General features: G+C 33.2%; 1 pseudogene; it reads left to right on the forward strand.

Annotated features, from left to right (window-relative positions):
• Positions 1-569: 569 nt before the first annotated feature.
• LOC124994332 (AP-1 complex-associated regulatory protein-like) lies at positions 570-4,453 on the forward strand (annotated as a pseudogene).
• The last annotated feature ends 9,509 nt before the right edge of the window (positions 4,454-13,962 follow it).

Consider the following 13,962-nt stretch of genomic DNA (forward strand, 5'->3'; position numbering starts at 1 on the left):
TTAAAAACAATAGAATCTGGGGAAACTCATGTCACATTTTGAGATACTTGGAATAGTGTCTTAATAATATATGAAAGAAAGGAGTAAAATACATACAATTTGCAGTCACAAGGTGAATTTTATTCTTATTTAAAGGTGATTTTTCACAATATTATCATATTTTCCTGGTACAATTAAGGACTCAGATATGATCTGCCACCTTTTTCATTATCAAAGATCAAACAAATAAAAATATTATTTTCTTTAAAAATGCACTTTATAATTCCTATTTACAGATGAGGAAATCCAGGGTCAGGGAAGTTAAGTATCTTGCCAGGGTCACACAGCTAATAAATGTTGAAGTCAGATTTCAAACTTGGGCCCTCTTGCTCCAGAGTACCTAAGTAGCTACTTCAGTGTAGCAGTTAAATAATAGAGCATTTAGGGAGGAATGTGAAACCAAAAAGAGACTGATACAGAGATAGACAAATAAGGTCTTTATGTAGTTACATTATAAATTTGGGGAGGGCAAAGTAAGCTTGCAAATTTATGTTAAAGGAGCGGCTCCTACTGTTTATATTTTTTAAGCCATGGAAGTCCCATGTCGTGGCAAGGTTCAACCTGCCCAAGGACTGGATCCCTGTAGAGAAGAGATGTTGAGTATTAAGAGTGAAGTTGCTTGTGGTATCTCTTACTTGAAATTTGAATTTACCCTGAACAAATACAGATTTGAGTGTTGTCAAAGAGGTGGGTAGTGAATGGTATGTAATATAGTTCTTCATAGAAGTGAGATTTACTACAAAACGGAAATAATGAAATTTTCTAGTAACTAAAGACACTTCAACGTCCCTTGTGGAAAGTGGGATATAGTCATTAGAAATATCCTTTGGGTTGTAACCCAAACAGATTTCTCTAGGAAGAAAAAATCCATGAAAATTCATATGTAAATTCTAAAAAGCAACAGTATTGATACCGCCGTTTACCGGTGACGAGTTCTGCTTCTTCTAATGTTGAAGATTAAGCACTAGAGAAGCACGCCAAGGCAAGCATATTAAGCAGGTTTTATTTAAAGGGAATAATACAGACTTCTCCCGGCAGGGAGAAGGGGGCCATGGCTGATGTTCTAAAGTCCCAAGAAGTGAGCACACCCTGCATCTTTTATAGGTTAAAGTCTCTTTTGTTCTCCAGTTCTCTCACCCCTTATCTCTCCTTCCTGCCTTCGTGACTAGGCCTGGTTTTGCATTAAGTGAGAAGCCATGGGCAGGGGGAGGGCCAAGGTGATTCAGGCAGATAAGGGCCCAGGGGGCATTAATTAGCAGCTCCTTGTTTGCAGCCCTTGATAAAGGCAGGTAAATTTGGTAATCAGTGGGCTCCGGAGATCTTTGACATTCCATTCTTCCAGGGGCAGTCTCCAACTTCCAAAGGCAGATGGCTTCATGGCTTCATTTCCTCGAATTGACCCGATTTCCTATTTCTACACTAACTACCTGTCCTTAATTCTGGCTTCAGTATTCCCAGGTTTGTTTTAACCTCACCTCCTAACTCATGTCTTTGATGGAGCAATGACAAGGTGATAGAACAATGTTACCTATACTAATGGCAAGCATGTCCTTAAATTAATGATGTTTTCCACAGTTCTCTACCTCTATAATCAAGATACGCTTACAGAACTGATTGAAAAAGTCACACTCTGAAATGTGTCCCCAAATGATAAAAGTAACAATCAAGCAGCAAGGAAATTGTCTTGTTCAGGAACTGTATGGTGTTTACAGATGCTTCTCTGATATACAAAAGATAGTGTGAGCTCTGCAGAGCCTCTTGTTTCAAATACTGTATTCTGAAAAGGGGAACATGCACGTGCATTTTGTGTGTGTGTGTCTGCTTCAGGGAACTCTCCTGGTTTTATTACCTATATTTTCAGCTGTGCTTCCCAACTGCTCACACTGCTGGAATTCCTGGCATTGGCAACAAAAAAGCAATGTACCATGGTCAAGAGTAACTATCATAGCAGTTTCACTTTGAGCAGACTCTTTGTCAAAAGTTCTAATTCAAGTGACACTTAAGAACTCTCTAGAGATTGTAACAGAAAGTGATTGCATATGTGTTGCTTGCAAAATCACTTCTATTACCGTTGAAGGATACTTACTGAAGGTTTTTTACTCCACTGGCCTTTTTTGCTAGATGCCCAGGTTCTGCACAGTAGGCACTGAAGTATTTGACCAAGAGGTCAGATGCAAGAAAGTCAAATAATTTTACTACAGTCTTAAGAAATGTCCTCCATGGGCAAGGAATCACACAGTATCAGACAACAAAACCATCTTCACTCAGTTGTACAGACACATTTAAATTTACATGTAATATAAATGAATACAACTATGTTTGAGTTCCTATATCAAAAGTCCTTAGCACAGTGTATTTGATGTTAGTTCATTTTTACCTTACTTCACATTTAATTCAATATTTACTTCTTTAGAGTTACCTACTTTGATTATCTTTGCTTCATAATAAAATTCTGAGGCAAAGATTTTACTAAAAGTTAGTGTTTCAAGGGAATTTTTCCCCATATTCTCCTTATCAGTTTCTATAACATATTCCAGTTATTCAAAACAATGAGTATATTCAGTTTTTCCATATGTGGAATAATATTGGTAGGCACTGATATTATACCAAATTTTTACCTCCATTTTCCTGTCACCACATTAAGGATATCATCTGTACCAATATAGATTAATTAAGTCATTCTTTTTCCATTGTCTTGAACTATCACATTACTGTATATTAAGTTCTCATAAATATGGAAGTCTATTTAGAGACTTGTAATTCTCTTTTATTTCCTATTCGGGCTTCTAATTTTAAATATAATGGTATAGCATTTTAAGACTAGTTATGTCATAGTCAAAATTAATATTTTTATATCTACTGTCAAATATCTCTCATAGACACAAAAATAAAGAGTATATAAAATGAAAACCATGAGTCCATAACCCAGATATTTTTTTTTTCCCATCTTATGGCTCCCATGGCTACTCTTCACAGATTTTTCTCTCATCCTGCTGCCTGGCTGATTAATCATTTCATCACTGTTGCATTATCCAACTCATTTGAAAATTGCTAATTCTATTTATAATCTTTCACTGAGAATCTATAAAATTTTCATCTGTACACTTAGGTTGAAATCTGAAGCTCATTAAATTCCCTTCCAGAATGAACCATTCAAGAATTTGGGAGCCCTTAAATTCTGATGTCACTCTCCATATCTTTCATATGTTTTTGTTATAGCATTGTTATTCTGCTTTGATTGTAATTGTCTACCCTGAATTAAACTTTTATTAACATTGTTTTAAACTAAAATGCTTATTTAGACTTTATTCACAGGTTTTCCAGTCTTTGGGTTTCATTTTTCTTTTGTTGAAGTAATATATCAGAACTTCTGGGAATGAACACCTAGAAATGGCTAAATCTCTTAGCCTTCCTCTGAAAAACATATTTGTTTGTCATTACTCATGAATGATGGCATGCATTAGCACAGGGTTTTCTGGACTCAGGGCTTTGAGAATGCTGCTGTATGGTTTCTCTCTGGAAGCAAACCTCATACTTCTTTCTCCCTCTGCCTTCTTCCCTTCCACTGTGCAGCGTGTAAGGAGCCAAGTATTTTAGAACGTGTTCAATAGGTGAGCACTTAACTATAGAGTTTGAGAATCTAGTAGAAAGTGATGAAGGGGAGAGCCCAGGAAGCTGTCATAGGCCTCTTACGGAGGAAGAAATTGTCGACCTACGAGAGCGACATTATGATTCTATTGCTGAAAAACAGAAAGATCTTGATATGAAAACCCAAAAAGAGTTAGCCTTACAAGAAGAGACTTTAAGACTAGAAGAAGCTTTATCCGTTGCGCAGTGTGAAGCAGCCAGGGCAGCAAAGCAGCGAAAGTTCTTGGAGCAAGAAAGGTTGAGAGTTGTGCAGCGATATCATCCTTCCAGCAATGGAGACTATCAAAGTTCAGGACCAGAAGATGACTTTGAATCTTCTATGAGAAATGTGAAGTCAATATGAAGTTTTCCGAAGCAGCAGACTCTCATCCGATGCCACGGTATTGACACCAAATACAGAAAGCAGCTGTGACTTAATGACCAAACCTAAATCAACTAGTGGAAATGAGGACAGCACGTCCTTAGATCTAGGGTGGGAAGATGAAGGCATGAATAGAGCGCCTCCCATGAGCGAGCCTTCCAAAACAGGAGGACGTTCCCCGGGCCGCACTTGAGTGCAGCAGCAAGAAGACTGGAAGGAACCCCACATCAGCCTCTGAGGACTCCAAAGGACTGGAGTGCTAGAATGGTTTTGTCGGTGCCGAAGTGGGTGATAATGGCAATTCTGAGTATTCTGGATTTGAAATCCTGTATTAGAACTGTCTGATTCTGGCATGAAGCAGTCTGAGATACAGGTCAGCAAATCCGAGAGGGTAAAATTGTGTAACCTGGTATCACTTGTGACCGAATGTTAAGACCAACTAGAACGCATAAATGGTTGCGTTGAGCCTCTTTTGTAAGGGGGAGGTTAGAAACCATGTTGTAAATGATTATTATGTTAGAATGGAGTAGGAATGATAGATCTGAATTGCTTCAGAATGAAGTGCAATCTTATCATTTGCCATCTGCTTTTCGAGACCAACTTAATGGTCTTGTCATGTTATCAATTACATTTATTTCAACTCTCTATAGCACTCCTGTTCACTCTTATAGATGTACAGATTTTTTAAAAGTTCATTACTTTTACTTCAAATGCTTTACTAAGCCCATTCCATTATCTGACTGTGAAAATATTAAAAGCATATTTTGTTAATTCTCAGCAGATGTGAAGGGAACATGAGCAGGGATTGTCAGATTTAGAACAGTCTCCCTTTTCCAGCATTATTTACTTCCTTGGCTTCTTTGGATTTTATTAACTAGTATTAAGCATGATTAATTTGCATAGATGACCCTAAGAAATGCTGAAGTATCAGTTTCTTTCTGTATCCATTCTATAATCTAATATGGTGATGTTGACTCAATCTGGACAACAGATAATATGATAATAACAAACTTTAGAGTTTGGACATTTAACTTGGTAATAAAAAAATGATATTTAATGAAAATAAAGATGAAGTGCATTAGGAATATAACTTTTGTTTTTTTCTCTCTGTTCTGTGAGAACATGATACCTACAGCAGCCATCTTATGACCATGAGTTGACAGCATGTTTAAAATGATAAAACGGAAAGATAGGAAAGCTGCTCCCAAATCCCAAAACAGCAACAGCAATAATGACAACCACCACAGTAAAAGAACCATGGGATCCTTACTTCTGGAATTCTTGTAAAGTAAAACCAAATGTTTATTCTACTATTATTCAGGATTTCTGTTACTTGCAGTTTAACACAACCAAACTGGGCAAAAGTTTCACTTCAGTTTCTAAACCTCATATTTAACACATTTTTTTTCAAACTATCAATTTTACTATCATCTTCAGTTTAGATTTAACTATGCATTGTAAAATGTAAAAGTAAAGTTCAACTTCTTCAAAGAAATTTTGTAACCACAGAGTCTGGGTCAGCTGCTTTGTGCCTTTAATAAATTAATTAGCACATGACTTGTTTATGGTTTTTAGACACCCCCTCACACTTAGATCCTAAAGAAACTTTCATTTTCTACTTCATTATTCCCTTTGAGAACAAGGCCTAAAATCACATTTTAGGCAAGAGGAAACTGTCCTTCCAAAGAGGCATTTAAAAAGATGATTTTTAGGAAGATGAAATTAGGAACAGTATTCCATATTCCCCAAGTTTAAAATTCTTATTTGTAATGCCCATTTTAAAGAATTTAGAAATACCATCTTCTTTTATAGATGATTTATGTTTTATATCATAACTTGAAAGGATAAGTGAACATAGAAAAAAAATAGAACAAATTTTTAAAAATTTAAAAATTCTACAAGCAGAGTTTATAGTACAAACTCAAAATTTAAGACTATAATCCATGAATATCTTTCATATTATTGGCTACTGTATTTTGTAGTATTTGATTACAAAAATTTTTCCCAAATTTTGTTTAATTTGCACCAAATGAATGTGTTCACTTATAAAATATGTGAATGTAAATTATAAGTCTGAAACTACAAGGTCAATTTTTTTGAGGTGCTGGGGATTAAAGCCAGGGTATTGTGCATGTGAGGTAAGCATTTCTACCTGAACTATATCCCCAGCCCCACAAGATCTGTTTTTAAAAATGAAAAAAAAACAAAAAACAAAAAACTCAAGTATATAAACTTCTTTGCTCATTTAAATACACCACAAAATTTACATATCCATAAAATTTGTCATTTTGAATTAAAACAACAATGTGATATTTCACATGTAATATTCCTCATACTGAATTTCACAAAATGGTGCTTCTCAAACATTATTAATGTTCATCAGAATTATTTGGAGAGCATTGAAGAAGATTGCCAAGTGCCACCAACAGTTTCTGATTCAGTATTTCTATTTTCATTTTTAATGAACTTCCCAGGATGCTATATTCTGCTAGCCCAAGGAACACACTTTTGTAACCATTGTTCTAGATAAAGGTCTTCTTGACTCACTTGGAATACACATCTAATCTCTTAAAACAACAATGGCAAACTTAGTTGTTCACATCTTGGTTTTAACTTTTTAAGGGACAAGAAGCAGTGTGACTTCTTACTGTTTCCTTCTCCAAGTTTTATAAAGGAAATATACAGGGAGTGGATTCCTCTATGAACTTCAGGTGAATGTTCAGTTTTGAGCTGAAGCAGTGTGTTTCACTGACAAAGATGCTCTATAAAGTAGAATCACCCTTACCCCGTGACAGACTGTGATGAGTGATCTGCAGAATGGATAAAAGCAAAGTAGCTGCTGTGTGACATTTGCTTTTATTACTGTAAATGATATCATGTGTTTGCATTCACTTTAAAGTTGATCAAATGCAACAGAAGACAGTGTTGACAGATGCTGAAAAGTGTTAACCTTTCCTTTTATCTTTTTTGCTCATGTGTATCTTGTATCATAAGGCTTCTTAGATAGTTTTATTAGCTGATAGATGAAATTTTGTACAAAATACTCACACAAAGAATTTTATTGTTGGAAAGAATTGTGTGTAACTCTATAAATTATATAGTCAAACTGATTGGTTCATGTATGGTAACACCAGACATTTTAAATAAATACAATGTTTTTTTAAAAAAGTGAATTGCTTAATCAAAATTGATTTTTGAATGCACATTGAATTTATTTTAACTCATTGATTCCAGAGTTGTTGACAATTGGTTTATGCTATATATGAGAACTATTTTAAAGAAATCTAAATCAGTTGGTTTATTTGAATTGAGTTTGCAGTTTTTTCTTAAACTTGGCATTAAAAATATTTAAAAATATTATATTATCATTTTGTTTCCTATAAATTTTTTGAGCTAAATGGTCCCCATATAGAGCAGGTATTTGTAGAACTCCCTTAAAAGAGATGAAAGCATTCTGCTTTATCCCAGGATGCTAATATAAGGGATCTTTTTACTATAAAAAGACACATCCATATCATCATATAAACTTTATTTTTAACTTAATGAAATGAAACAAACTTTTACAACTATCAAATGGGGCATATTACTTTTCCTTATATTGCTGTTGCCTTGCAACTTCAAATCTGAAACCAGAAATACATAAGACATGAGATGTTAATTGTTTGGTTATTTTAGCAAATACATGAAGGAAACTTATTATTGTCCTGAGAGTATTTTATATTCCATTCATTTATTTTCCTCCTTCATTCCAAGTAAAACTGGTGGGTCTACCATGGGGCTCTTCACTGAGGAAAAGAAATTAATTTCTACCAGAATTTGAATAGGACAACATAGTCAAGGGAAAGATAGGAAATAAAGTAGGCATTATCTGTTATAGCAATACCAAGAACTGAGGGAAGTCAGGTCAGTTAGAGCTCCTGGCTATAGTTAAGCCAAAACAGACAAGCAAACAAAACCACAGCAAAATCTGTCACAACCAAATCTGTCACAGAAAGACAAAATTCCATAGCAAGGGAACAGAAGGCAACTGGGGACACTATGATCTCATGGTTATTTCTGACTCTCTGCTCTAGTTCCCCATAATTCCATATTTTAGAGAAGAGAGAAAAGATAGAATGAATAGAAATTGAGAGATTATCCTAAAAGATTGGACAAATTATCCAATTGGATTGAGGTTTAAACCAGATTTGTTTTAGCTTACTATCTAGTTTGGGAAGAGGTGAACATATACCTAGTGTGGGATCTAGGCTTTTGTTTATTGTCTCAACATCAAATCTGATTTGTCTCATTTATAATTTCTGATAGATATTATTAGTCTAAATAAGGTCAAAATAAATGGGATAAATGTCCAACTTCTGTTGGTATCATTTAATGGTATATGAGATACATGTACAATGAATGGAATTCTTACTGGAACTTACAAAAACTTAATAAACCAACTCTTTTCTTTCAGACCTTTGCAGGAACCCTGTAAGTACCACAAATTTGTTAAGAATATATGATAAAACATTACTCTGGGATACTTTATTCTTCTGGTATTGGGTGATGATGGGAGAAGTATTTGATGCTCTCCACAACTTGTGCCTTGACTCTGTGGCATCCTGAGGGATCCACAGATCTGCAAGTACATGTGAAATATGCTCAAGAGATACAGTCTGACCTGTCAGCAACAGAGAGTGAGGAGAAGGTCATTTTCCATTTATCAGGTGGTATAAATCTAGTTATTTATCTTACCATTTGGTACTTTTAATATGTGATACCTTAAAATAACAATGAAAAAATTGAAAATTAATCAATTGAAAATCAGGTAAAGATTTTCTATGCCTCAAAAAATTCTGACAATGAATATGTAATTGCTTAACATATTTGTCCATACTCTTTAGATGCTGTGTAAATCTTATGGATACCAATAATTGCACTGTAAGTGGAAGATGTGAATCATTTGAAGAAAATTCAGTGTCTATTTAAAAATTTCTCCATTTTGATAGAAAGATTGTACAAGTTGTTTTAAATGTACTCTGATAACTAGGAGTTTATGTTTGGATCAAATAACTAATCTAAATCAATTTCACCATTTTAAATTTCTCTCAGCATTTCAAATAAAGAAGTAATCACTGTTAATATTCATTCTATGAGTACAAAAAAAACCCTCTCAAACAGTACAATAACAGTTGTTTTCTATCAGTGTCAGCTACTGCTAAAAGTAGAAATTTGAAATATGGTTCATTTTTCCCGTTAATTTGTTTGAATCAAAGTAAAGTATGCAGAACTTCATTTTGTCAAAAATAAAAAATCTGATATTATTGTGTATGCCATTATTTATGCATTCAATTAAATATTTCAACACTAGAGATTTTTAATATTGCTTTGTGATAATAATATGAATAAAATATGGTGACAGTATTATAGAGAAATAATGAATTTAGTAAGTTAAAAATATAAAAGGAAATAAATGTACTCACTAGTGTTGTATAAGTAACTTATGCAATATAACAACAGAGCAGTATTGTACAAATTAAAATATGTAATTATTCAAAGTTATTTAATTTCTTGTAGAACTAACAACAAGTAGAAAAACTTTTAGGCTATCAACTTAATTGTTAGTCACAAGGCAGACTTTATGTTAGATTTGTAGATGCTGGGGAAACAAATTATTTTGACAACAAATTATTTTGCACTATGATTTTTCCTTTCGAAGGAATAATTACCCCAAGAAAACAATATAGTAGTATACAGAAGAAATAGGGGTGAAGAAAAGTTTTCAGAAGGTCTCTTGAAGAGTTCTGAATTCTTAAATTCAGTCATTGAAGACATAGGAACAGTATCTGTAATGTATTTTGAAAGACTGGGATTCAAATTAAGTCCAACCAAAAAATGAGCTGGTCTTTGGGAAGTAAAAGATAGCTTAATTAATTATTGGAACCCCGGACATGAAGCTATCCTGATCACTAAAACTTAACTGAACCAAGGTACATGGACCATATTTATATCTATATCACAATGATATGCCAAACTATATGGCTTCTCCCCATTTTAGTATTCTAATGTAAAGGCAAAAGTTCTCAAATAATCACAGCTAGAATACAGCTTCTTCCTCATGTTAGAGGTTTGAAAGAAGGATGAGCACACTGCTTCACATAATTTCCGAGACATGTTCATGATTTACAAACATGCAGGGAAAGCAGGATAATTAAATTTTATAAATCAATTTATTGGGGAAGAAACAATTCAGCAGCTTATAGAAATTCCAGAAGTAACTTTGATCATGGGTGTTTTCCACAAAATTCTGATACCTTTCTGTTTTCTCATTATGGGTGTTGATGAATAGGTTTGTGGTTTTCTTTGTCAATAGAGACATGAGTAATAAGATATATGTAGCTGTCAGCCAAGATTATATCATATGCAATATTATTGACCTTTCAATATGTTAACAGTAGACGATTTTGATTCATAAGACATGGAAAGAAAAAACCAAAGATCCTGCAAGATCTGTGTATGCACATGTTAAGTAGATAGGAAAACAAAGAATACTGAAATCTAAATGTAATTTGAAATTCTTTCTAAATAATTTTACAGGCACAGATTCCTTCTATTTACTCATTTAAACCCTTTTATGTGAAAATGCATTATATACAGAGTTCCAGATGTGAAAGAAAACCTCAGGTCAGATAATCACATTGCTACCATAATAATAATACCAAAGAGAACAGGTCTGTGAGAATTATTTAAATAAGATCACATATTTCTAGTAATGACAATTCTAGACCCAGAAACTGGCTTTTCTGAATTTCTGTTATTTTTATTTCAGTTACCATATATTTCTGTAACTACACTAATGACTGTGTTGAGGATGAGCAGATCAATCATTTGTAAGAGTAGTCAATGTGAAGTAATCAAAGATTATCACTACAGTCATTGAGATATGGCATCTAGGTTACTTACTTTGTTGGGCTTTTTAACTGTTTAACTCCTATGTAGTCATAGCTAAAAAACAGTTCCCTTATGTTTGGAGTTTAAAGAAAATAATGAACAAACTATGTCACATAATTCTTTAATCAGATTACTTATAAAAATGAATGGCTGGGAATAGACAGATTTTTCAAATTAGGTTTTGAAGAGAAATAATGGGTTGAAGATTAAGTTATGCAATGATAGAGGATAACATACATTTCCTCTGACTTTTCCTTTGAACTACTGCCTTTGTGGTACTAACCTTCAAGTTACTCACCAATGACATAATCAAAAACTACATCCACATACTTCTTACATTTTATCCTTTGACCCTCCTGACATGATGTCTGTTCAACTGTTCACTATACATTGCTCCCTTCTCTGGTACAATCTGTTGTTTTTCCTTTCTTGGGATATTCTTATTACTAGTTCCCATTTCATCTTTGAGGGAGTATTCTGATTTTTATGGCCCTAAGTGAATAAGTTGTTCCTTAACATGTGAGCCATAGGTGGTGCATGTATGTTTCAGGATTGGAAAATGTTCTGAAATAACAAATATTCCCAGAAATTCAGCATCTTCTTACAATAGAAGTCTTTCATTCATGCTAAATTTCTAATTATGGTGGGAGAAAAAGACATAAGACTAAAGACTGAGGTTTCTTCTTGGCCCAAGCTTTCACAATTAATGAAGCAGAAAAGAATGTGATGAATTGTTTTGCTTTTTTAAAGCTTCCTTGCAAAAGTGACTCATGTGTTTCCACTTTCACTTCTTCGGAAAGATTAAAATGAGTAGATGTACCTAATTTCAAATGGGGATTTGAAGGTAAATGTAAGTTTTCTCTTTGCCTGGAGGGCAAACTAGAACATTTATGATAAAGGGTCATGTTCTATGTACTTAAACCTTAAATTCCATTCTGTTTCTGTATTTATCATAATATTTTTTAGGAATATAATTTGAAAGTCAGTGATAGGATTGAGGATAAGAACGTTTTTCTTCTTTTCTTTTCTTTTCTTTTCCATCTTCAATCAATCAAATAAAGCATATTGTTAACAGCCTTCACCACTGATAGCTCCTCATGAGGCTCAGGGAATGATTGACTCATAATTGAATTATATTCTCACATGATTAACCTATTCATTTTCACCTGAGCCACATTATAACTATGGAAGGTGGAAACTTTCACGTTTTAAAAATATTTTTAGATGTTAATAGACCTTTATTTTATTCATTTATTTTTATGTGGTGCAGAAAACCAAACCCAGTACCTCACATGTGCTAGACAAGTGCTCTACCACTGATCTACAATCCCAGCCCAAATCATTCACTTTTGCAGTCTAAGCATTATCATTCTTGTGAACAAAGGACTCTTGATAATATTGCTTCCAATCTGTGACTGCTTACTACCAGAAAATTAGGAAGTAAAAGTGATCAGTTACTAATTCAATTGTATATATTTTCAAACTTATATTCACCTTTAAATACACATTAATTTCAATTATATTTTTAAAAATTTAATACCTGAAAATATCATCTATGTAACTTGGATTTAACAAAAAATAATAAATTTCAAAAGTGAGAACAAGTTTTGAAATAAACTGAATCTAGAATTTCTCTTCCTTATTGTTATTTTAGGCATTTTGATAGAGAAAATGCAACGTGTGACATTCTTCATGATTATTTCTATTATAATAAATATTAACTTCATGGAAAACTAGTTCTTATATTATGGATTTTTTTGGTTAAATGTCATCTGTTACTAAAATTTTTGAAAATTAGAATACAGTTTCTCATTTAGAGTCATCACACTGCCATTGAACTAAGTAAAATTGGCTTCATTTAAGATATTATTCTTAAATTAAAATTGCATACCTAAGAGTCAACTGAAGCATAATCATTTTACTTATAGTTAAAAATGCAATAGATGCTGTATAATTTCTGTTAAGGGACAGTATGAAATTGAAGGTTATTTGTGGGAGTAACAGCATTATTTTTTAAACAATATTTAGGAGAAATCCTAATTTGTAGATCAATGTTTAAAAATTTTAGTCATGAAGTATGCCAATACTAGTTTTAGATCCTCCCCAAAAGAAAAATAAAATAATCCCCCCAAAAATACATTTAATCTCTAGTAATTGCACAGTTCATGATGTTTCAAAAAAAAAAAATGTTAACTTTGGTACTAGATGCTGCACCCTAGGAGAGTTTTACCAGCACTCCTGACAAAGTAGCCAACTTGCATCCTATGGTACAATGAATGTATTTTCTACTCTGGGAGTGAATTTCAGTGTTTCAAGGGTTTTTGATTTTTCATTTCCTCCAAAATTTAACAATATCAAAGCAGTGTCAGAGTCTAACAAGAATGCTGTTTGATGTTCACAGTTTTCAAAAATACATTGTTCCATCAAGTGGCTGGTGTTTTTGGTCATACAAAAGTTATGCCATGTGGACGACTGTGATAGGACTTTGAGGTTCAAATAGTAAAATGCAAAACTTAGTACAAGAGAATAGTACTAATATGCATTATGGGCATATTTAAAATAATTTTATAGTGGATCATTTCATTTATTGGAGAACATTTTGACCAGTAAGTAATATGAATAGATGCCTTATTAGTCAAGTTGCACAGACAAAACTAGGGTTTTTTCTCATACTATTTTTTCTTCCAGTTTTATTCAATTTCCTTACATACATTATTTCTTTCTCTAATAAGTTAGGGATCACATCTGTTGTGTGTATAAAAGGAAACTGCATCTTAGGCAAATTAGACATATTTGGGTAAATTGATTTACTTTTCATGCATCATTAAATCATTTTATCTCGTCAGGATTTTGAATTTTAGCTGGCATAATAATCGTACATGTTTATGGGGTAGAGAATGAAACTTACATGTATACAATATATGATGATCAAATCAGTCTAATTAGCATATACATTACCTCAAGTACTTATTAATTGAGCTGAG

Source organism: Sciurus carolinensis, chromosome 1 (assembly GCF_902686445.1).
Source record: "Sciurus carolinensis chromosome 1, mSciCar1.2, whole genome shotgun sequence".
Lineage (NCBI taxonomy): Eukaryota > Metazoa > Chordata > Mammalia > Rodentia > Sciuridae > Sciurus > Sciurus carolinensis.